Below are 26,369 nucleotides of genomic sequence, written 5' to 3' on the forward strand. Positions count from 1 at the left end.
ATCAGTGAGTGCTAAACTTTGTTTTGATTTAAGTGATTGTTTTCTAGCATTAATATATTGTCCTACCTTTTTTTAAAACTATCTTAAGGAATGGCCTTTTTATAAATTTTGCACAGGGCCCTCAAAATTTCAGAAACGGCCTTGCTTATTGGACAAACGATTGTCCTAATTTGATTTCGAGAGCCTAACAAACCTTTATCTTACCTTGGAAAATACACATGATGTAAGACTGATCTTTCATAATCCATTTTCAGAAATAATTTCCAGTATGCCTGAACTTTCAAGCCATGTTTAAAAATTTATGCATTTGCATTTCCATAACATCAAAACTAAAAGACCATTAAATTGGATTGTCATCAAACAATTGTCTGAAAATTAACTTTATAATATGGATTTCCAAACACGGTTCTCATTTTCAAAAAAGAAAAAAAATGGTAGCTTTTGACTTGTAAAGATTTTTCTATAGAATAAAACAAGAAGCCATGACGAGGATTAAACAAAAAATGAAGCAAAAATTGAGGGAAATGGGTGTGAGGCGAGGTGCGATTGGCACCGTGAAATATAAAACGTTGTCAACCAGCCATGCATAGAGTTGGGTGACTGAAGGCACATCTGGATTAAGTCCGGACATTAACGTTCGGATGAGAGAATTTCTAATATAATATAAATTACTCTGTGTGTGTGTGTGTTGTGTGTGTGAACTCAGAAGATGAAAGTAAACTTATATGTCATTACTTGCTCCTTAAGCCTTAACCCTACATATATCCCACAAATTTGACATTCCAAAACACATTTAATTTCTTTCAACTGAGATTTAGAAAACGAAAATAAGTACTGATTGGATTGTATTTATATGCTTTTGTATGCAATTTAATTTTATATATGTGTATTTGAGTGTGTGTGTGTGTATATATATAATGTGAGGCGCACGCAGAGAAAATATGAGAGTGAGAAGCAATTTTCATAGAGTGGTCTGTTAAAAGGAGGTGGTCCTCTAAAGGAAGCCTCCGCCGCCTACCATATTATCCATCTCTCTTCTCCTTCTTCCTCCTCCTCCTCCTTCCACATTTACTCTACACCTACACCACGCTGACCTCACCCTATGTGCACACTGCGCACCCTGCGTACCCTAGCAATCTGCAGTCCCCAAAAAATTGTATCTTTCCCTGATGAATCTCTGGACTTTTCTGGTCTCTCCGCTGCCACACTGGAAGTAGTAGCAGTTTTAAATGCTTAACAATCAGGCTTACGTAACTTTCACCCAGATTTTATATGTTAAAGGCTCAAATGCTTGCATATCGGCTTATGTCAATCTGTCCTCTCCCACTCTTCCCTCCCAAAAAACCAAAACTCTGCAAACCCTACTTTTTAAGGGTCGTATAATTATTTTTCAAGGTCAATTTTTTTGGTGAGGACACCCACAAAAGACGGGTGCTGCTCTGTGTACATAACTCTGTGGTGTAGGAGAGCTCGCTGTGCTGGATGTACAGTTTGTTTGAGCTGGGTTTTTGAAACTTGTAACTATATGAATGTGAGCTAGGTATATGTGTGGTCCTTGCAATGCACTGCAAGGTGAGGTAAGGTACTTGATAAATACGATACAATGTTTTTTCTGCATGGACCATCCTAGCTAGCCAATAGTTAAAGGGCACTAGATGCCACTTTTTGTTATGCAGCTTTTTTAACAGGGTTAGAGTTTGTGATGTGACCATGATGAAGCTCAAACTATGCTGGATCCAAGGACTCAACAAAATAATTGAAGTTATGAGATTCGATTCTCTACTATGTTCATACATTTGAGATTTTGACGGTTTGATTCTTGATAAAAAAAAATCAATAACCAAGATTTAACAACTAAAAATATGGATATTTGAGATAGACCGGAGCATAGTAGAAATTTTGTAAAATATTTTTTTTTTTTTAAAAAAAGAAGAACCTTTTAGTTATTGTTTGGGACCTTTTGGGGCAAATGATTGGTGAGTATGGTGTGTGGAATTATTGTTGTAGGGACAATATGGTGTGTAAGTGCTTAGCAAAACTGCAGCTAGCTACAAAAGAAAAATAGGGTAGAAAACGAGATCGAAGCAGCAAGTTCGACTTAATTAAACTCCAATTTAGTTTTAGTTTTGTCCACAAGCCAAATGAATCTTAGGTTAATGATTGTTAATTAATTGTTCAAGGTTAAAATGTTAATAATAATAATTGGTTTTGACCTTTTTTTTGTTAGAAGGTACCGAATATTTATAAAATAAAGTCCAAACGGACATATTACAGCATACATAGCCCTAAGAAGGACAGACATACAAAAAAAAAGACGTCATTTATGCAAAACACAGTATAAGTAAAAGTTCTTCTCTAAGCAGTTACAAAAACTACATAAAAGAAAAAACATAAAACAATGTCACTCCAAAAATTGATTCGTTTTGACTAGGGTTTGAGAAAAATTGATTCCCATTTGATTTCACCAAATTCTAGAAATTCATATTATATATAAAAACCCTAATTGGGTAACATCTTAAAAGTAATAAATTAGTTAATAGTATTGCTGTTAAAAGGAATAGAATCCTTTTCGGATTATTTGTATGATTAATTAATTGTGTTTGTTCATCATATATCGTGCGGTTAGAAATTATTTTAAATTTTAAATTTTAAATTAAATATAAATAGTACCAAACGAAAACTGACCGTACAATATACGATGAACAAACACAATTGATTGATTCCCAGATCCAAATTGTGAGAATCCGGAGAGAATACTTGTCCCTGTTAAAAAGCAGAAGACTTTTTGCAGAACTGCTACAGTTACCAGAATTGGCATTCTGATTGTGTCGTTGTTGATTATTTATGGGATTAATTAAACACTCGATCGCGGCCGTCCAAAAGTTCCTTAACAGATGAAACCATTTATCTTGCTAGTCCAATCAAGGTTGTTTTCATATACCACTGAATGTGAAACATATTAACAAATCGTTGCAATTAGTCACAAATGCGACAGTGTGACATTTTAGAACGACCTTTGTCACATTTTAGAGTCAATTTTCAGCAATTGTTTGCAATTTTGCAAGCATGGATTGTTTACCATTTTGTTTTTTGTTTTTAAGATTTCTTGTGCAAGAAAATATAGAATTGTCATCATGTGTTATTTTCATGGAATACAAAACCGTTTGATGAATATTATATCATAGTGAAGGTGTTCGTGATCATTTGACCTTCATTAGTCGTTACCATGAAATTATGACAATGGTTATTGCCTTTTCCCCATTGTCCTTATCATCCCATAATTATGATTAATTTTTTTCATATCAACTCGATTGATTGATCTTTTGCACAATGACGGTTGCATTGAAATTTATACCTTGCCTTCGACTTCTTCAGCAAGCCCAAATGTAATAGAGAAGGCCGCCAATGATCACAATCATCATTAAAACTATCATTATAAGTACAATTACGGTTCGTTTACTAATTCATAATCTCATTAGGGAAAATTGTCGAGGAGGAGTTGGAATAGGTTGTTATTAGAATCAGATTCTTGTTAAAGATGTTTATTAAACTAGCTAGAATTGGAGTGAGACTGATGAAGATTCCATATTAACTGTTTACTAATTAACTTGATGAATTGGAATCAAAAGCAATTTGATTACTAAAATACTCTTGTACAAAAACAGATTATAAATTTTATTCAGCTAATTATCTACCCTAAATCATTAATACAATTTATTCAATGCAAATATTAATTAATTAAACTACTCAAACTTGTGTGCTATCAATTACCAGAAAAGGAGAAATAAAAGCCCTTTAATAAAACATAACGAAATTGAAATCCCAAGGCCCTCTTCACCCCTCATCGACGAAGGATCAAAGTGGAGATAACCCACAACACAAAAATTTCTCCTCATCAGAGTTCCTCTCCTCACCCTCTAAAAATCCTCATCTTCTTCCCTTATGATTCTTCTTTTTCTTAGTTAATCTATTAATGATCGAAAGTAGAAGCAAAGACCTGAAACCCAATTGAGAACCCAACCTAGCTCCCAAACAAGCCAGGGAATTAACCATTGAAGGTAGGCCTGGCAATTTCTGACACGACCCGATAACCCGACACGACACGACACGAAATTAACAGGTGTTTGGGTCGACACGATAACGAATCGGGTCTTATCGGGTAACCTGATAAGCACCTGTTAAGATAACGGGTTGGGTCGGGTATACACGTGGGTAAACACGACGATAAGCAGAATATTATTTTTATAATTTTATAACCCTAAAAAAATACTGTAATAATTATATACATTAATTTTACAATTTTATACCCCTAAAAATTATAATATATATATATATATATATATATATATATTAAATTAACTATAAAATTTATAATAATTATAATTATTATATATACTATAATAATTATACCCCCAAAATATTAAGTCTATCTATACTAATTATATATATATATATATATTAAATTTTATAAAAACTATAATGCATATTAATTAATAATTTAATATGCATGAATCATGATCATGCATTTGCCAACTTGCCGCCTTTTTGAAAAAAAAAATGGAGGGAAAATGAAAATGTTAAGAAAAGTTGAAAATAAAACAAAAAAGTGAGGGAATTAGGGAAAGATGTTGGAGGGAAAAGTGAAAATGATAAGAAAAAGTTGAAAAGGAAACAAAAAAAAGAGGGAAAAATGAAAATTAATAGAAGTGGTGAGAAATTTTTTTTTTTTTTTTTAAGTTATTAACTTTTTATCACACACATGACTGTCATGACATATCTCACTATTTTTATAATGACACGTGATGTATGTACTATTCCGTGTACCAGTCAATTATAATTTATACGTACAAAATAAATAGATTTAAATCTACTTAATAAATATATATATATACACACACACACACGGAACTTGATTGATGGCATACGAATTCTCCAAAACTAATTTCAACGATCCCAACCGTCAAACTTGTTTGTATATGCTTTGAGATCACATCAACAAAAAATCATAAAAAATAAACATTCAGAGATCAAGTAACGGGACAAAGCTTTTCAACGGTTATAAACGAAAAATCACGATTTAATGGTTATTTTAACTCCGATTTTGATGATTTTTTATAACTACACTCCTTGACCCTATATGAATATAATGAATGAATTCGATCTTCAATTTAAAATATTTACACAAGTGGATACCACAAAATCTTATGTTATACTTAATAAAAGTATAAATAAACTCTAAGTGTTAGTCAATCTATCGTTTTACTAATTCTCCAAAACTAATTTCAACGATCCAAACCGTCAAAATTGTTTGTATATGCTTGGAGATCACATCAGCAAAAAATCACAAAAATAAAACATTCAAAGATCAAGTAACGGGACAAAGCTTTTCAACGGTTATAAACGAAAAATCACGATTTAACGGTTATTTTAACTCCGATTTTGATGATTTTTTATAACTACACTCCTTGACCCTATATGAATACAATGAATGAATTTGATCTTCAATTTAAAATATTTACACAAGTGGATACCACAAAATCTTATGTTATACTTAATGAAAGTATAAATAAACTCTAAGTGTTAGTCAATCTATCGTTTTACGAATTCTCCAAAACTAATTTCAACGATCCAAACCGTCAAAATTGTTTGTATATGCTTGGAGATCACATCAGCAAAAAATCACAAAAAAAAAACATTCAGAGATCAAGTAACGGGACAAAGGTTTTCAACGGTTATAAACGAAAAATCACGATTTAACGGTTATTTTAACTCCGATTTTGATGATTTTTTATAACTACACTCCTTGACCCTATATGAATACAATGAATGAATTCGATCTTCAATTTAAAATATTTACACAAGTGGATACCACAAAATCTTATGTTATACTTAATGAAAGTATAAATAAACTCTAAGTGTTAGTCAATCTATCGTTTTACGAATTCTCCAAAACTAATTTCAACGATCCAAACCGTCAAAATTGTTTGTATATGCTTGGAGATCACATCAGCAAAAAATCACAAAAAAAAAACATTCAGAGATCAAGTAACGGGACAAAGCTTTTCGACGGTTATAAACGAAAAATCAAGATTTAACGGTTATTTTAACTCTGATTTTGATGAATTTTAACAGCTACACTCCTTGACCCTATATGAATACAAAGAATGAATTTGATCTTCAATTTAAAATATTTACACTAGTGGAATTTATATACTTAATAAAAGTATGAATCAACTATAATATTAATAATTATATACATTTAATATTTGTAATAGATTAGTAGTGTATGTATTATTTTTTTTATTAGGCTTTCATTTTCGAGTGTAGATATAGTACTTGAACGAGAAATGTTTTGATGTTTTCAAGTAATATTTATGTCGCAATGTGTGGTATGTGCAAATTGTAAAAAAAAATATATTTTTCTTAACGGGTCATAACGGGTCTGGTCACTTTACCCGTTGGGTAAAGTGACACGACCTGTTAAGGACCCGTTAAGATAACGGGTGTGACACGACACGACCCGTTAAGATAACAGGTGTTACACGAAAACGACACGAACACGACAGACACAACCCGTTTGCCAGGCCTAATTGAAGGGTACTCAATTGAAGGTTTGTCCATTGGCTGAAACCTGCATAATCTTCCAAACTCTCAACCATTCCTTTGATATTGATTCCTGCCCACAAAATGCTATCTCCCAAGACTTCCTTTTCATCTCCCATGCCCAAATGGATCAGAGGTGGAAGGTAGTTGGTAAAGGGGTGGAGTCATTTTGCAACAACATAACAAGAGATGAAGATATGCAGAGATAGAGGTGGAAGGGAGAAGGGGATAAGGTATTTTAAATAGAAAAAGCTAATTCAGAATGGAAGCTTTCTCTAAGAATCCAAATATCACCTGTTTCTCAATAATCTAATAATTAAGAGTATGATTCCCCATTTTAGGTGGGCCACAAATATTTTTTCATTCCCCAAGTGTTGGTAAATACTTGAAGCACTTAGAATGAATGCAACTTTCATTCCTTTCATTCTTTTCCCCTTACGTAAAAACACAGCATACGTGGTGCGCATGATGAGAAACTACTAAGTTAACTACGTCCTTGTGAATACGAGTGTGCCACCTCGTGACCAAGCTTAGTCAGACGAGTAGAATAGATGTGGTGCTGTAGTGTTAAACGTGCTACTAACTTCTGCAATGAGCGACTGTGGCTGAAGAAGGAATGCCTGTAGGCCTAGGGTTCTAGAACCCTAAGACAAGCCTTTATTGTAAAGTTCAATAAGGGTTTGGTTTTCAATTTGCCAAACACTGAGCAACACCTTACTCCACCTAAAAATCTAATGAAGTGACCTCGTTCAGTGAGAGAATCAAGGACTTCTCACCAGCAAAGACTTAGATAGGTAACCAACCGAAATAAAAGTAGTGTTGTTAATCCAAACTGAAGATGCTCCTTGATTGCTTGATTTTAGGACTCTAATACTGTTAATCTAAACTGAAGTTGTCATCGGTTGTAAACACAGTGTTGTTAATCCAAACTGAATGTGTGTTAAAGAAAGGGTTAGAATAATTAATATTTTCTCAGAGGTGTGTAAAGCTAGAGTTTCCGAGTAGAGTGTTTAAGTTTGTGTGTTGAGTTGAAGAGAGTCTCTCTCTGTTGCAGAATCACTTTTATCTATAGAGGTGAATTTCATGATAGCCAAGTCTATCGAAGTAGAGTCCTACTAGGATTATGACTCCTCGACATCTACCTAGATATTCTTGACTTTATCTTATTAATCCCCTCTTCTACCAAAACCCTTTCTCTATCTGTTCTTGACCATTTTGACTTGAATTAAGACTTTGAACCTAGTCCTTTATTCATCCTAGTCACTCATTTTCTAATCAACCATAAGTTTTGTTTCTTGGCATGATTCAAATCTTATCAAAATTGATCCTAATCCTTAGCAATTTTACTTTATTTAGGACTCAACCGAGCTACGCCTAAATCTAATTCCTTAGTAATTCCAATTCTATTAGGACTCGGTCGAATTGTTCATTTCTGGACTGAGAAAACCACGTGGCCTAAAGACCCACCATTGGGTTGAGAAAGCCACATGACCCAAACAATAGATTAACAATTTTTTTTATATTTTGATATTGTTTAGTTTCAATTGCAGCTATTTACTCTGGTGAAAAAGAAAGATCATAGCCACTAGTGTAGCAAGAGAAGGTAGGCGAAGTGCCTTTACTTCCTCCCCTTCTCTCTTCTTTTTATGTTTTCTTTTTAGTTGAGTGTCTTTCTTTGAGGTGAATAATATTCTCTTGTTTTGAAAAAAAAAAAAAAACGAAAAGAAAAAGAATAATATTTTTTTTTGTGGTGATTTGATCAGGCATGCTCATATCTGAGTTTCTGAATACTATATTTTACTTCTTTTTCATGTCAATTCCACTCCTATTCTTTGCTCCAAGATTTCATATTTTCTATAAACTTCAATAAAACATTGATTTGAAGGATTCCATTGCATTATGCTTATTAACACTCAAAACTTGCAGGCTAACAAATTAAAACAATCAACCTTTGGTGGACTTGGAATTGAAACTATAATGAAATGGACTCCGAATTTAAGTGGTTCACCCTCAAAATTTGAATTACTCAAAATTTTTTTTGTTTGATCACTTTTCGCCCAAAGTAGATTCTCATGTCGATAGAGTGGTTTGGACGGGGGAATATGAGTTCACTCTCAATGAAAGCACCAATTGCTGGAACCAAATTCGTGCACATCCGCGAATAGAGGTGAGATCCAGTCGGACTAGCCTATGATCCCAATAAGTGAAAATGAGGTTGATTGCGGGGTGTGGTTGAATTCGAATATGATTGCCTACATATTTGCTAGAAGGATAATCAAACCACGGGTGTAGTTCTAAGGAAAAACAAAGTAAACTATTATTGATTAATAGCCTATGGTAGGGCGTTAAGTGATGAGTTCTCCATGGATGTGTCTATGCGTAAATGGCGGCATAAGGGCCTCTATTAGGCATTGAGAGAATATGTGTGTTGTAGAGAATATCAAATTTAGAGAGAAGTAGATTTCCCCCGGTAAATACCCTAGCTAGAGTATTTATAGGGATCTTGAGTAAGGAAAGTAATCTTCATCAAATCGGAAAACTGTTTAGGAGGAAATCTAGAATAAGATATCTAATCCTTCTAGAATGATAATTACCTTAAGATATCCAGACTATGCTCCATGGGCCTTGAGTATTCTGATCCTTCTCACCACGTATCACGAGTCCAGAAAATCATGGTCCCACAAAGATCTTGGAAAATTAGAATATATCTTGGGATTATAAGTTGCCTAACAAGCCAAGGGCATTACAACCTCATAGTAGAAATATGCCTTAGAAATTTTCGAGGATACATGCTTTCTTGGTGCAAAGCCTATGAAATTACCCATGGAACCAAATCTCACACTCACAAAAACTGATGGTGCACTACTGAATGATATGTCTATGTGTATATAAGACTTGTTGGAAAATTAATATACTTGACCATTACAAGACCTGACTTGGCAGTACATGTTCTTAGCCAATTCATGGACAACCTCGTATATCAATCAAACAACATAACAAGGTTGTTTCTTTTGAACCTCTAGATCACTTTATTTGAGAGCCTTTTGTGGTGCTGACTGGGTATGCTGTAAAGACATCAAGAGATCAATCATTGGCTATTGCATCTTGCTTGGTCATTCACCAATGTCTTGGAAGACCAAGAAACAAACTACAGTTTCTTGTTCAATGACTGAAGGTGAGTATCGGTCCATATCATCCAATTGTTGTGAGATCCTCTAGTTGAGACATATACTTGCTTATTTGATGTCAAACACTTGTAGCATGTTACACTACATTATGACAATCAGGTGGCCTTCCACGTAGCAACAAATCCAATCTTCCACGAATGCATGAAGCACATTGAAATCGATTGTCACTTGGTTTGTGAAAAGCTCCAATATGGAATGTTCAAGACTACTCATGTTCGAATACATCATCAATTAGCAAACTTGTTTACCAAGGCGCTGGGTTTCCCACAATTTATTTTACTACTTAGTAAGGTAAGAGTGATTAATATACACTCTAACTTGATGCATAATGTTATATAAGGAAATGGTCAGTGTGATTCAACTAACAAATCAATCCTGCATATATCAAGTTAATTGTAATATATTTTTCCTATTCTATTATATGCTAGCTTAACTGTAGGAGTTAGTTTAGCATCCATTATGTTATAGCTATTGTATGTAACCTTGTATAATGTGTTGAATAACTCAGAAGAGTAACAATTTACTCAAACAAGATTTCTTTGAAATTTGATTCGTTGGAGGAAGTCACTGTGTAGAGTTATGAGTTAATTTAGGATTTGAGTTACTTTGAGTTATGCTTACATTTGGTGATGTGAGTCCATATTTATTATTACCATTGTTGTCTATTTTGTTTATTCGGTTTGTTTCAAGTTAGTTTTTCAGCATCCATTCTAGGATTATTAGTTTAATTGTTAGTTTCTTCTTTGATTTTTGTAGACTTCTTTGACATATTGTTTAACTGTATCTAATGAATATCGTTTCATATTAAAAAAAAAAAAATTGTATCTATTTACTATAAAAATAAAAGTTAAGGCAAGGGATTTTGTTCTCATGTAGTTAAAAGTATTCACTCATACATATGTTTTATTTTGTTTGGATTCACCTCTTTTGATGTCGCTGATAAGACTACTTCAGATAATTCAGCAAACCCTAAACATCTTTCCACGTCAGCACCAATTCAAATTGAATATTCCTACTGCAATCTGCAACAGAAGAGTTTGGTTTCATCTCAAACATCTTTTGTGATATCGTAACAACACAGTCCATCATCTACATAACTCTCCTATCTGATGACATCAATACTTTCAAATACTTCTGTATACATTTCAAGTGTTTGTATTTATCTTTCAAGTGTAACAAACTAATCAATTGTAACTCTATACAAATGAATGAATGAACACTCACTCATTATCGAGTTGAGCTTACACAATTCGACTTACTATAATTCAGTTTCGAATCTCTTTTATGGTAATATCCATTCTTCTATCAGTAACAATATTATCCTCATAATTTTTCCACCTATTCCTACTTTTGTGGAAAGGAGGAGAAGAAAATAAGAATTTGGCACTAGTTTGTAGTGCATAATACACCTTAAAGTCGACCGATGAAAGCACATAATATCCATTCTTCTGTCGGTAACCATATTATCCTCATAATTTTTCCACCTGTTCCTACTTTTGTGGAAAGGAGGAGAAGAAAAATAAGAATTTGGTACTAGTTTGTAGTGCATAATACACCTTAAAGTCGACCCACATTGGAAATTTTTGTTCTGATGGGACAAGGTACCATAATATCGATTATAAAATTTGAAGGCTTACTTGTGGGATATGAATTTTAGCTCTAATTTAATTTTAGTTCTTGACTCTTATATTAGTTTCGTTAGTCATCGAATTTAATAATGTGTTGCCTTTGACAAAAAAAAAAAATAATAATAAAATAAAATAAAATTATACATATAACAATGTGTTGCACCATTGGTCATTTCCACAAACGCCTTTTTTTTCCGTTAAATATAGAGGTATATTAGGAACTTCAACTTAAAACTTAAAAAAGACAATTAAAATAAGCTAAAAAACAACTGAAAATTTATAAATTATTATCTTGACGAATTCGATACCAAATTAGGTTGCCCATTGTATGGCTTAGCCGAACTCACTCTCCCCCTAGTGTAAAAATATCGACGTACTCAAAAAAAAAAAAAAAAAAAAAAAACTTAAAGCAAAATAAAATTTGAACTATAAAGATACAAAATGAAAACAGTTGGACTTTAGCAACTTGTAAATATTAGGCAATGCTATTTCAAAGTCGGTAGGAGATCGAACTATGGATGGACTTGAAAACCTAACAAAACACATGTTGAACTACGAAAAAAATAGACGGCATTAGTGAAAATGACCAATGGTACAACACATTGGTAAGTTGCCGGGACTAAAGAAACTAATACTAGAGTTAAGAGACTAAAACTGAACTAGGGGTAAAATTCAAGGAATATTGCTACAATTAAGCCAAAATCCAAAATATAAGTTTAAAATGAACCTTTTTGTTTTCACAGCCGTTAAAATTAGACGTTAAAATCTTTACCCATTTTTGTTCTTGAATGGACTGTCAAGTTCAGGTTGCATGATTTCTGGGGCAAATAAGCAGAAAATCCAATCAAATAAGTCGTCCATTCAAACAGTTAACGGTCCTAATCGACCGATCGATCAATCTGTAAAGAGTGTCAAGTCCACAGAACTTGATCAGAGAAGTAGTTAACAGATAGAAAGAAGCTAATCTTATAATCCCTTGTTTAAGGCAATTAAAACATAATAAATCATGGGAAAATAGTGGGGCACTTAAACCCTAAACCCTCTTAAAAAAACAGGTATGCATTGAAGTTGAACTTTTCGTTTTTGCATTTAAGTGCCACTACCTATTGTGATTCAGTATAGATTATTATCTCTAAACTAACGAAATGACCCAAAAAGGAGTCCAAAAAGAAAAGGAGAGCTTTTAGGATTTTCCCATGATTTAATATGTTTCAATTGCCTAAAATAAATTCGCACAATTGCACTTTGCTTTAAGATCTAACAATATGAAGTAGATAAATAAAAGAATCGGGGGAAAGGTGACGTTGGAGATATATCAATAATCCCTGATAAATTTATTTATGCTAATAAATAATAAATGTAAATAAATAAATTAACAGAGTATGAACAAAATGAAATAATATTAAACAGACAAATTGAAGATCAAGGCTTGCGTACCGCAATGTCCTTGAAACAGAAATTTCATCCCTACTCAGTACTTGTAGTGCTACGGACGTTTGCTTCACCAGGATTCAACGATCTAAGTCAGAATTCTAGCACCAGAAAACTTGACTTCTGACAAATTTCTTTGTGGTTCTCTCAGTAAGAATGACACACCCCAACCGAAATCAGGGCGTGACTTCCCAGAAACAAAATCGTGAGGGCGTGGTCGGGGCCCAAAGTGGACAATATCGTGCTACAGCGGTGGAGCGGGCCCAGGAAGTGGTCCCCCCCGGGCCGGGATGTGACAAAGAATGTTTGGGATTGTAGAAGAAAATTTTGTTTTTTCTGTGTTCTAAATGTCATGCCGATGGATTTATATATAATATGTTTATGCTTGTTCGCAACAGGTATGAGAATGAGATGCGTCTATTGGGAGACATCTTCTCAAAGGGGTGCTTTGCTCTCTGGCGTTCTTTCATCACTTCAGACTTCATCTCAAAAGATAAGTCAATTGATAAAAATAATTATCAATTAATTAGAACACCCCAAAGCCCAACCCCAAGGCTTAGTCCAATTTTATTCTTCATGGTCTATCACTCCAATCACTTTCTATAAGGGACAAAGCCTTATAAAATAAGGGAACCTTTTAGTAATGACCAATGTAGGACAATGAAATTTCTACTCAAAAATTTCCAACAAGTGGAACTAGCTAGAACCAGTTCAACAATTATAAAGACAAAGACAACCAAAGAAGAATAGCATAAGGGCAAAAGGCAGATTGAACTGAGACAGCTATGCAATAATATTTGGCACAGAAGATGAAGGAGATACATGTGAATGTGCATGTACACAAGATAGCAATTCTACTAAGAACCCTAGCTAATAATTTAATTTTAGAATTTCTTCTCAAATATGAAGAGGACATTGATCTTTTGCATGACATCTAACATATTAGCATACTATGAATTTGAGCGTGCATATTTGGACATGATATATAATACCTATATGACTCGTTAGTACAAATACATGTTTGCGCGACGCAGCAAATTTTGTCGCGTAAAACATGTTTGTGCAATGCTAAACACAAATGTCGCGCAAACGCCTTTGCACAACGGCACTTTGTGCAACGATGTTTGGCGTCGCGCAAAACAGTTTTGTGCGACGAAGGCACACCTACGTCGCGCAAAACCGTTTTGCTCAACGACAGACTTCATCGCACAATGTGGTTGCACAAAGGCTGTTTGCACGACGTTTTTTGCGTTGCGCAAGATTTTGACACCAAACCAAGAATGTTTTACCGTTTTTTTCTAACTTTGCTGCGTCGCTCAAAACAGTTTTACATGTCGCTTAGCTTCGTTGCACAAAGTCAACACGGAAATGTCACTTCTTATCTTTCTTTCCTATGTTCTAACACAAGTCAAAAGCATAAACCTTGCAAATTGCAATGTATATTTTTTTTCCTTCATTTAAAAATTTGAAGTCTATACTCTCTCTCTCTATAAATATATTGGAGAAACCAAAAGCGAAATTGGAAAAGCAGATAGTCACAAAACAAAAATAAATTGTGATTCCCGTTTCAATCAACAACCACAAGTTCATTTTCGAAACATGCAACGCAAATAATAAAAAAATTCAAAGTTTGGAAGAATTGAAAAGAAAATCATAGAGGTTAGGTTTGGATTTTGGATGTCATATGCAAAAGGGGGTAAAAAAAAAAAAACTTTGCGTGATGTAGGTACACCTGCGTCACGCAAAGCTGTTTTGTTTATAGCCATTAAATCGTGATTTTTTGTTTATAGCCGTCGAAAAGGTTTGTTGCGTTACTTGATATCTGAATGTTTGTTTTTTGCGATTTTTGGCGTATGCGATCTTAAAGCATATACAAACAAGTTTGACGGTTGGATCATTGAAACTAGCTTCGTACAATGCGTATCCCATCAAAACAATAGATTCACTAATACTTAGAGTTTATTTATACTTTCATTAAGTATAACATAAGATTTTGTGATATCCACTAGTGTAAATATTTTAAATTGATGATCGAATTAGTTCATTGTATTCATATAGGATCAAGGAGTGTAGCTATAAAAAATCATCAAAATCAGAGTTAAAACTACTGTTAAATGGTGATTTTTCGTTTATAACCGTTGAAAAGGTTTGTCCCATTACATAATCTTTTAATGTTTGTTTTTTGCGATATTTGGCGTATGTGATCTTGAAGCATATACAAACAAGTTTGACGGTTAGATCGTTGAAACTAGTTTCATACAATGCGTATCCCATCAAAACAATAGATTCACTAACACTTGGAGTTTATTTATACTTTCATTAAGTATAATATAAGATTTTGTGGTATCCACTAGTGTAAATATTTTAAATTGACGATCGAATTATTTTATTGTATTCATATAGGATCAAGGAGTGTAGCTGTAAAAAAATCATCAAAATCGGAGTTAAAATAGCTGTTAAATCGTGATTTTTCGTTTATAGCTGTCGAAAAGGTTTGTCCCGTTACTTGATGTTTGAATGTTTGTTTTTTTGCAATTTTTGGCGTATGCAATCTCGAAGCATATACAAATAAGTTTGATGATTGGATCGTTGAAACTAGTTTCATACAATGCGTATCCCATGAAAACAATAGATTCACTAATACTTAAAGTTTATTTATACTTTCATTAAGTATAACATAAGATTTTGTGATATCCACTAGTGCAAATATTTTAAATTTAAAGATCAAATTCATTCATTGTATTCATATAAGGTCATCAAGGAGTGTATCTGTAAAAAATCATCAAAATCGGAGTTAAAATAACCATTAAATGGTGATTTTTTGTTTATAACCGTCGAAAAGTTTTGTCTCATTACTTGATCTTTGAATGTTTGCTTTTTGCGATTTTTGGCGAATGCGATCTCGAAGCATATACAAACAAGTTTGACGGTTGGATCGTTGAAATTAGCTTCGTAGAATGCGTATCCCATGAAAACAATAAATTCACTAACACTTAAGAGTTTATTTATACTTTCATTAAGTATAACATAAGATTTTGTGGTATCTACTAGTGCAAATATTTTAAATTGAAGATCAAGTTTATTCATTGTATTCATATAGGGTCAAGAAGTGTAGCTATAAAAAATCATCAAATTCAAAGTTAAAATAACCGTTAAATGGTGATTTTTCATTTATGACCTCAAAAAATTTTGTCCCGTTACTTGATCTCTAAATGTTTATTTTTTATGATTTTTGGTGTATGCGATCTCGAAGTATATACAAACAAGTTTGACGGTTTGATCGTTGAAACTAGTTTCGTAGAATGTGTATCCCATCAAGTTCAATGGTATATATATTTCTTAAGTAGCTTTAAATTTATTTATTTTGTACGTATAACACTTAAGAAATTGAATGGTATATATATTTATTAAGTAGCTTTAAATTTATTATTGTAATTCAGATCGAGTTTTTGTTAGAAAAATATATTATTGTGTTTTATGTTAAAAAAAATGAATTTGAAATGAGTAAAGTCACATTTTCAGTAAATTTTATAATAATTTTTTTTTAATATAATTTGTGTGAAGTCATACTACGACATCACGCAAAGAGTGTTAGCGCGACGTCGTAATGTATACCTGTGTCGCGCAATTTGTTAAAATTGTGGCGGTTTAATTAGAAAAAAATGGGCGCTTTTTGTTTTGTATAGCCCTAGGCTAGGTGTTCTCATTCTTCCCTTCAGAGACCACCACTCACCACTCCACTCTCGCAACCCCGCAGCCGCAGCCTCGCAGCCTTTGGAGCCCCAGTTGTAGTCTGCAGCACCCACTGCAGTCTGCAGCACATCTCAAAGACTCAAACCTTTCACCCTCGAGCACTCGCTGGCTTCACCGTCGACAGCCGTCACAGCCCACAGTGATTCCGAGGTAAATTATTTAATTTCGCATCTTAATTTCTCATCACAGCAAGCCCACCTTAATTTCTCTATTTGTATTGGAAAGCTCTGTTTGCATTTTAATGGGAATTACGATTAAAATAGAAAAATTGATGAATACAGGAATGTATATAATTAAGAGAAAGAAGATGAATATAGCCACAACCCTGTTTGCATTGGGTTTTCGTTTTAAATTTTTTAAATTCATGATTATTTTCTGGGTAATTTCTTTGTAGATTTAGCCTATTAAGATTTTTGATTTATTTATGGTGTTTATTGTTCATCAATTATTTTCGAAATAGAATTCAATAACTTAGTCATGAGATTTGTTTCATTTTTTTATGTTAAATGAAACCCTCTTGTTTTCTATATGCGTGTGTATATATATGTAGACATAGCACCAGATAAGAAAACACAGATCTTGTTGCCTCTTGGAAATATCGATTTTATGAACTAACGTTTCTCACTTTGATTGGAGACTTGGAGTGTTGGAGACCAAACAAGAAGAAAAAAAATGACAAGAGATTATTCAGGTAATTTGTTATATAGTTTTTGAAATGACATCCACTATCCTTGTGGGTATTCTGTTGGGTTTTTTTATTTTAATTTTTAAAAATATTTTTATACAGACTAGTTTGAGTTGAATAAATCAATGGGTGTTGGAAGAAGTTGTCCTTGATCAGTTCAGTTGGTCAACACAACACAACATTGCAGTTGCTTAATTCATGTTAATTGTATTAGTTTCATTGAGCTTCTGTGTATAGTATAGCTGCCTTGCCTTGATTATATTTATTGTTTCAGCTATTTCAAGTAAACCATGTGTTTGGAGTTGATCAACCAAAACTACTTTTGAATTAGTATGCAATACTGCTTTATATATATGTGAACAAATGCAAGAAAGGATATGATATTACTTTTCTTGCTAATTGATTAGTTTCAAATGCAAGAAAGAATTAGTTTCTAATGTTAAATTTTTAAGGTTAAAAAATTGTATAGATGTCACAGTTGATCACTCGTCGTCGGGTTGTGACCAATGCTCCTCCCGTATTTTCAACACCTACTGCTTCAGCCGTGAGTGCTCCATTGATTGGGGAGCCTACACCCCTTACTGAGGCTACTCCTAAGGCATCCCAGGTGCCCGCATCATTGACGTCATTAGTGTTGGTTCAGCAGCTCAGTGCAGCCCAGGAAGCAGCCCAGGATGCTCGGAAAGCCTAGATTGCAGCCCAGTTTTCGGCCCAGGACAAGAAGATGAGCATGATCTTACGAGCCTTACAGATGTCCGGCGTCCAAATCCCGATGCCAGCACCTGATCTTTTTCCACCTTTGACCTTCCAGCCACTTCGCCCAGCCTATACCCAGTAGCCTGATGTATCAAACCTAGAAGACTAGTTGTTGTAGTTTTTTATTTTTTTGTTCGGACATCTTGTATGTATATTTTCATATATTTTATAATTAAATACTTTTTCTTGGTTTATTAATTATTTTTTAGAATTTAATTACAATATTTATTAAAAATTAAATAAAAAATATTTTTGCCAAAAAAAAAAAAAAAACCAAGTGTTTGCACGACAAAGAAGTAACATGCGTCGCGCAAAACTGCTTTGCACAACAAAGATACCTGTGTCGCGCAATTACTTCTTCGTTGCGCAAACCATACTGTCACTGCCTTGGCACGACGGTTAGCGCACAACGCAGGTTTCGTTGTGCTATTTTTTAGGCAACAATTTTTGACTTTGCACGATGAAAGTACCTACGTCGCGCAAAGTGTTTTTTCTACTAGTGACTAATGATTTTAATTTTCTAAATAACTTAGTAGACTACCTGATATGAGAAACCAATCGTTTTTTAAGTCATCCTTCCTTCAACTAGAAGATCAACCGCGTATAAATTTAATGAAAAAAAACCGTTTAGTTATATAACTGTAACATAAATAGACGTAAACACAATTCTGTTGATAAAACAACAAAAATGTTCTATATATATGATATGATTTAAAATGTTTGACATTTACAATAATAATATATTAATATACGACAATATACAATGATTCATTTCATTGCATTGCATATAGAACTTGGGAATGTCAACCCAAATCCAAGTTTTTCTTCATTAATTTATGTTTTCTTTGACAGATAGTTTTGAAGGGTTTCTCTCTATATATACACGGTATGTTTATTTCAAGCTTTCAAGTGAGAAAGCCACTTGTAATTCTCAAGGATTGAGATTTGTAGTCCATTTCAATTTTGCACTACAGTTGGCATCAAAACATTTCTAGGATAAGGCGCATTTCTCGTAGTAGTTATAGAGACACGACTCCAAAAAAATGCCTTGCAACCCTTATTTTGTAACTTCAATTTTTTAGGTTTCCTTTGTGCTTTTTTGTTTGCAGAAAAATTACAGATTCCATTTCCATTTCCTTTGGGGCTTTGTGCCTTCCTCCTTCCAAAAGAATTAATATTCTGATTTTTCTGAAACGATTTTCTTTTCCGATGTGCTGACTTCAATTACATTGCACAGTTTGTACTACTACCACCACATTAATGATCATCTGTAACTTTATTTTTCTTTGGCTTCAAAATTTTTGTGTTTATGACATTGGAGCCAGCCCGACAGATTCGTGTATTTTATATAAACTCCTCGCACCACATTATCATATCATGTGGTATTATGTCGATATACATTAACGCAAGTGAGATAAATTTATGTACGTGGAATTATGACTTCTTGTATTGATCTATGAAAAATATTACAATATATATAGGGTTATGTTAATCCCTATTTAGATTAGAATTACATTCACATATTACATGCTACAATCAAGAAAAAGATTCCAAATTAAAGTCTAATCTAACAATGTAAATATATATAAACTCGTCACACCATTTCGGCATGTCATGTAGTATTGCAGTGGTAAAAAGAAAAAAAAAAAATCATATTATATCATCCTGTATTTTGAAACCTATCTGACACTTGGCACGAAGAAAATATGGTTTGAACCCAAAAAAAAAAAAAAAAAAGCGTACAGCCGCAAAAAAAATGCTAGCCTTCAAGCTAGAATTTGTTCAAATTCCCAAAGCATAAGAAAAACGGATTATGTTCACATGCACAATATTCGTAATTAACTCATAACTACGGTGTGTATACGTGTGTACGTGTGAAAACCCTAAATAAAACAAAATATCATGTTTGCATACGCTTTGAAGATAAATCAGCCTTTCAACCTGCAAGGCTTTACAGCAGATCAAAGAACAAAGTTTCAAGTCCAAGTCTTACGAACCATACCAAACGCTGTGAACTTGCTAAGTTTTCGTTGACTTTTGATATCCGTTAAAGAATAAGCAATCATGCCTTCAAATGCTAGCTCTGCAGTTAGTAGGCATTTTTCAACTTAAGATAAATCACTTATTCGTCCTACCCTAATGTTATATGAACTGTAGTTGCTCTCAAGTATTATATCTCTCTTTTATTTGCTTTGTGCTGTCCCGCGTAGTGGTTTTGTGTTAATTAATTGCTTAGGCAAGATGTTTGTGACTTTACTGTTCTTGCAATGGTTGTATGTGCTCACCGTTGCTAAGTCTGTTGCGTTTGCCGTCTTACTGGTGTCTTGATGTTCATGTGTGGTAGACATCACTGGAGAATTGTACCCATGGAATGTTTGTATTTGTTTTGATCAATGAACTTCTCTATTGCTCTATTAGAAAAACATGTAGTTACTTCCAAGAAGATGTTGTGAACTGTAGCATATATATGACCAAATTCAAGACACGCCATTAACTAGACAACAAAAATGGAGAATTATATCCCAATTCCAGACACCTCTAAGATATCATAACCTTGATAAAAATTAAAGAGGTAGAAGCGGATATATTAATTAATTAATCCCATTATATACAATATATATAAATATTTTTTTTCTTATTTAATTGTTTGCAAGAACAATGAGTCAGCAACAAGACTAAAGTCGATATAAATGACAAAACCCTAAAGAAGTAAATAGCATATAGCTTGTTGTCTATTGTGCATCTGTCTCTTAACATGTAGAGACTAGTTTGGTTTTTTCCTTTCCACCCTTAACCCTTGTGTTGTTGATCGTCGAGCTGAATCTCACTAATAAGTTAATTTTGCTCGCATGCATGTATGTATGCATGTCGGATATACAAATCTATTTTATTAGGTTGGCAATCACAAGAAGTTTCTCCAAGCACCTTGCTACCATTGCCATTGGATGCATGATTTAATTAGCTTTTTCTTTGTACATACCTAATCAGAGGTACTCTTTTTTGGATGTTTAATAAATCCATTTTATTGTTAATATAACCAAATATTATATTTTAGTGTATATATAACTCAAGTGGGGCTGCTTGACTTTAAGGTCTTGGCACTTTTTATTTTGGCTGGAGGGTCTTTCCAGTCTAATTAATCAGGAAGACAGCTATCTGCAGCAATATGTACCGAGTTAGATCACAAATTGGTTACCAAGTTACTATATTTTGGTTATAAAATTTTAATTCATTTCAATTTTAATAACAAGTATAGCGATTTAAAGTACTTTACTTTCTATTTGATCCACATTATATACTTTTATCAATTAGCTAGCACAATGACGTTTTTCTCCTTCTGTTGATTCATAATAAATATCCTAGATTAACACCGCGTACTACCCTGTTTTGCAAGTAAATCTAAATATGATTCGGTCTACATTAAGCATTTTGTCAAAAATCCCAAGGGTCGATCTTTTATATATTATCTATTTATTGCTTACTAAGATCAAGGTGGGATTCAAATGGAAAGTTCTTGTATGTTGCTACTTGTACATGCTAAGCTCCTCTAAATAATCGAAAACATCCTTGTCAACGAGCATCGCTCTTAAGCTCTTCGCAAATAAGAAAAGCCATAGTTTTTTTTCCGGAAGTATGCATGTCATGGATGATCCTATGAGTTCATAAAAACTGGAAATGTTAAATGCTTGTGTTTTACCCAGTGTTTAAAATTTTGATATCGGTGAAAATATCGATAGTCAAATTTGTGGAAATACCAATGGATATATCGTATATCGATATTGATATCGATTTCCTTCGATGGAAATTTGCTCAAAAACATGGAAATTTAAAATTAGTTTTTAGGAAATGTCAAATGAAGCCACAACACATGTATGAATAAAAAAATTAATAATTGGATAATGTGTAAACAATAAGTATGTGATAAGTGAGAAGAAAAACTTTCTTATAATGACAAGTAATAAAATAAAGCATTTCACTAGAAAGAATAAATTATCACTACCAAAAAAAGGGCCTTTTGCGACGGAACGGGAATGTCGCAAAAAATGCTAAAAATATCGTAAAAAGCTTTTAGCGACGGCCTTACGACGATAATGGACGTGTCGCAATAAACCTATGTCACAAATGTTTTGACACCATATATGACGCAAACTAACCGTCGCAAGTACTATTTGCAACAACCTTGCGACACTATCTGAAGCGTCGTTAATAATAGATAGCAGGTGTAAAAAATATATATATGACGTCATATTTGACGCCAGATATAAATTATTCTATTTAATTTTATAAACTAGAAATAAATAATTATTAAAATGACTAATCTATAAATTATGTAAATATCTATAAGCTAGATATGAAGAATTGTTATTAATAATGAACTATAATTAATGTAAATCATTATACAATGTATTATCATATACAAGTACCAATAAAACTACGAAAGCAACGCTCCACTTTTACTTGAAGTTAGTTGAATGGTCCTATACATTATACATCCATGGCATCATGTAGTCTTTAGCCAAAACCTGCAACAAGCGGCATTTTTGGAACCATCAATAATGTATGAAATTTTTTACAAAAATCATAGTTTCATATCAATAAGAAGAAAACAGATATAACTAAAGTAGATGAATTTTAATATGGTCAAAACTCAAAAGCACCAACAGGATCTCATATCAGGGTATTAATCATACTAGTTGTACAAAGACCACTCAGCACGCGCTGGAAAAACAAGATGAGATGAAAACCCAAAGGAACTAAACAGATTACAAATTTTGTCACTGATGCAGGAAAACATATTACATTCATACGTCAGAGTTGATCAGATCATGCACCACTAGAAAATTGGTGAGCCACATTTGATTGTTTGTTAAAATTAGTGCCAACCAACAACATTAAAGTAGCTCTAAAATTCTAAATTAACAAACACGGTAAATCTGTAAGTATAATCTAGCACTAGCAGTGATAAATAATCCAACTGTTGACCAGCAAAATAGAACCGAAACAAGCCTGAACCCAAATTACCTTTGCATACAGATCAATATATTTACGGAACTCAGGATCCTCCACTAAAGCTGCATAGGTCGGAAGTTTCAGCAACCCCCAGTGTATCACCCCCATATAGTGCAAGGAGGGAGAATTACCAATGTATCACCCCCATATAGTGCAAAAATATCCTTGTCAGATAGCCCCATTCTATAGAACATTTCCCTAAAATATGGTGCACCTATTATCAAAAGATAGAACACACGGATAAGAAACTAAACTTCTATTAATGAACAACCAAAAACTTCATCTCCCAAACAATTTAATTGAAAATGATACACAAGCAAGCATGAATTAAGAAAGCCAGGATACAGAAGCACGTATAAACTAATAGACATTATTAGAGAACTTCTAATCTAGTCTAATAAAAAAACTTCTAAATATCTAATACTGCAACGCATAACGTTTATGAATTATAATCCAACTAAAATGCTAGCATATGAGAACTATTAAAATAGGGAAAAATAAAACTTGAAGAAGATATATTAAGTACTCGAATAAACCTCGTTTAGCACCTGGAAGTCGTCCTTCCTTAGGAGAAATTTTAGAATCCTAAGAAAAAGTACAAAAAACAGATGAAAACTTGAAAATAGTGATATGGAAACTAGCTATGTGTTCTTGAAATAAGTGATCAGTGGCCGCAACATACCTTCCTGCCTGGAAAAAAAGCAATGGCAGGGCAGTGAACTCAACTGCAGCACACCAGCAAGCTGAAAATACAAGTAATCATGCCCCTTAATTGCTGTCTTCATTAAAGAATCCATGCTATCTCCCACGTATTTTAGGAAAGCCTGTGATGGTCTTTGTACAAGGTCTTCATTTGCAAATAATTTGAAGAGCTAAATTCATACAATCGGCTGAGTAAATTATTCAGAACTATAATCACCTGGTATAGGTCTGCATATGTAATCCTTGGATGCTTTGACATAAGAGTCATGACTCTCAAACTCATTACCAAGATATGTATTAAGCACCCTGTTCTGATCTCTGTTGTGAATCCAAAGTATATGAACTACAACACTGATCCTACCTTAACAAAAACTTCCACAGCTTGCATCTGATTCAAAATCTTAATTTCCAACCTCAAAAAAGATCCCAAGCATGTTGCTGAATCTATCAGAAACAAAACTTCATAATGTCCTGGCAACAAACATTGCTAAAACTCCTTAAATCACGAACAATGCAGATTTATCCCGAATGAAAAAGTGTGCGAAATTGTACACTACAAAGAGTCAAAGACATTAAATTTACCAAACTCATACTTCCTGTAGTTTTACAAGTTTTCAAACTAATTCAACACAACAAAGTCCCATTAGCTAACGCAAAAGCTAAACAATTTTCAAACTAATCCAAAACTAAACAATCCCATTAGCTGCACCAAAAGTGGTTCGTGTTTCTACTAAAACTTAAAACCCAGTTAAAAAAAAAAACACAACTCTGAATTTAACTAAAAAATATATTTTAGCAAAATCTACTGAGTTCCAGATCAAATTCCGTTACCACCCATACCGAAACGAAAAATAAATCCTTGTATATCTCAAAACTCACTTGAAAGCAAACGACAACAAAAATTGGAAACAAGAAAAGAGGGGATCTCAAGTACATAATCTTTCCAGGTAAACATATTAACAAGAATTAGAAAAATCAATCCAATATTAATAAAAACAGTGATCTTCCGGATTTGAGAGGAACCCTAGAAATCACTTAGCAAAAGTTATTGAATAAGAAAAGAGAGAAGATGGAGATGATTGTAGTGGCTTACAAGAACTCCGATTGTGCTCCAGAATCTCCGATTGAATCTCTAATTGGATGGATTAGGGCGAGAGGAGCTCCATACTTTTAGTCGAATAGGGAAAAGTGTTAGAAGTAGTGGTTTTATCCACTACGTAAGTTTAGGGTTAATTATGTAAGCAGTTTCAACTGCATGGTGAAATAAACCCTAGAATCTAGGGATCAGTTTTTCCTTCAGACTTAGTCTTCTACCACGTTTAGGTTTATGTTCAACGTGGGCTGCATGTTTTTCATTCAGTTACTGTGTAAGGCTTATATAAAGCCTGTTTGTTCTTCGTTTAATATTAACATGATTTCTCATAGCTTGCAAAAGATCTCTGTTGACAAAACTCAGATTTAACATTTGGTATCAGAGCCCCAACCTGGGGTTTCTGATTAAAGCTTGAGAGAGAGTAATTTTTGAGTGAAGATATATGAGAATATGGCAGGAGAAGGAAGTGGTTTTGTGCAAGCATCCATTCCGAAACTGGATGGGCATTATGACCATTGGGCGATGCTTATGGAAAATTTTCTACGTTCAAAGGAGTATTGGAGCATTGTAAAGTATGGAATCACTGCAGCAGCAGAAGGAGCCTCACTCGCGGAGGGGCAAAGGAAGGTGCTTGAGGATCAAAAGTTGAAAGATCTAAAGGCTAAGAATTATTTGTTTCAAGCAATTGATTGAACTGTTTTGGAAAAAATCTTGAACAAGGATACGGCTAAGGAGATTTGGGATTCGTTGAAGCAAAAGTATCAAGGGACTGCTCGTGTCAAGCGAGCACAGTTGCAGGCACTTCGAAAGGAGTTTGAGATGCTTCACATGAGGACAGGAGAGACTGTGAATGAGTTTTTTGGTCGAACTCTAACCATAGCCAACAAGAGAAGAATCAACGGTGACAAATTGACAAATGTAGAAGTTATTGAGAAGATTCTGAGATCGATGACTCCTAAGTATGATTATGTGGTTTGTTCAATTGAGGAATCCAAAGATTTAGATCTTCTCTCAATTGATGAACTGCAAAGCAGTTTGTTGGTACATGAATAGCAGATGATCGGACATGTTGTGGAGGAGCAAGCACTAAAGGTGGTCTATGAAGAGAACTCTGGAGGAAGAGGACGTGGTCGAGGAACCTTTCGTGGAACAGGCAGAGGGAGAGGTCGACAAACCTTTAACAAGTCAACAATTGAGTGCTATAGTTGTCAAGAATTAGGGCACTTTCAGTATGAGTGTCCTAAGAAAGACAAGGAAGCAAAGGTCAATTATGCTGAGGCTAATGAAGAAATGTTGCTAATGGCGTATGTAGATGCTCCAGAGGTCAAAGAAGATATTTGGTTCCTCGACTCGGGGTGCAGCAATCATATGTGTGGAAAGAGGAAGCTATTTTTTGACTTTGATGAAAGTTTTAGAGAAAGTGTGAAACTAGGGAACAATATTAGTATGACTGTGTTGGGGAAAGGAAACATTAGACTACAAGTGAGTGGGATGACTCAAGTGATCACAGGGGTTTTCTA

At 33.7% G+C, this 26,369-nt stretch overlaps 2 long non-coding RNA genes across 9 annotated transcripts; one reads left to right on the forward strand and one right to left on the reverse strand.

The window, feature by feature from the left end:
* The first annotated feature begins 16,513 nt into the window (after nt 1–16,513).
* On the forward strand, nt 16,514–18,242 carry LOC148691227 (uncharacterized). The gene is made up of 3 exons (XR_015955965.1): nt 16,514–16,753; nt 17,240–17,294; nt 17,758–18,242. It is a non-coding gene; the product is annotated as an uncharacterized LOC148691227 (long non-coding RNA).
* A 4,128-nt stretch (nt 18,243–22,370) lies between these two features.
* LOC137738408 (uncharacterized) lies at nt 22,371–24,989 on the reverse strand. 8 transcript variants are annotated; one of them, XR_015955602.1, is made up of 6 exons: nt 24,850–24,989; nt 23,974–24,227; nt 23,737–23,797; nt 23,591–23,639; nt 23,067–23,268; nt 22,371–22,567 (listed from the first exon to the last, which is right to left on the reverse strand). It is a non-coding gene; the product is annotated as an uncharacterized LOC137738408 (long non-coding RNA). The 8 variants fall into 8 exon arrangements; XR_015955598.1 differs by having other exon boundaries at nt 23,737–23,878; XR_015955597.1 differs by having other exon boundaries at nt 23,737–23,888.
* Between the last annotated feature and the right edge of the window lie 1,380 nt (nt 24,990–26,369).

Source organism: Pyrus communis, chromosome 14 (assembly GCF_041283825.1).
Source record: "Pyrus communis isolate YQ-2024b chromosome 14, ASM4128382v1, whole genome shotgun sequence".
NCBI lineage: Eukaryota > Viridiplantae > Streptophyta > Magnoliopsida > Rosales > Rosaceae > Pyrus > Pyrus communis.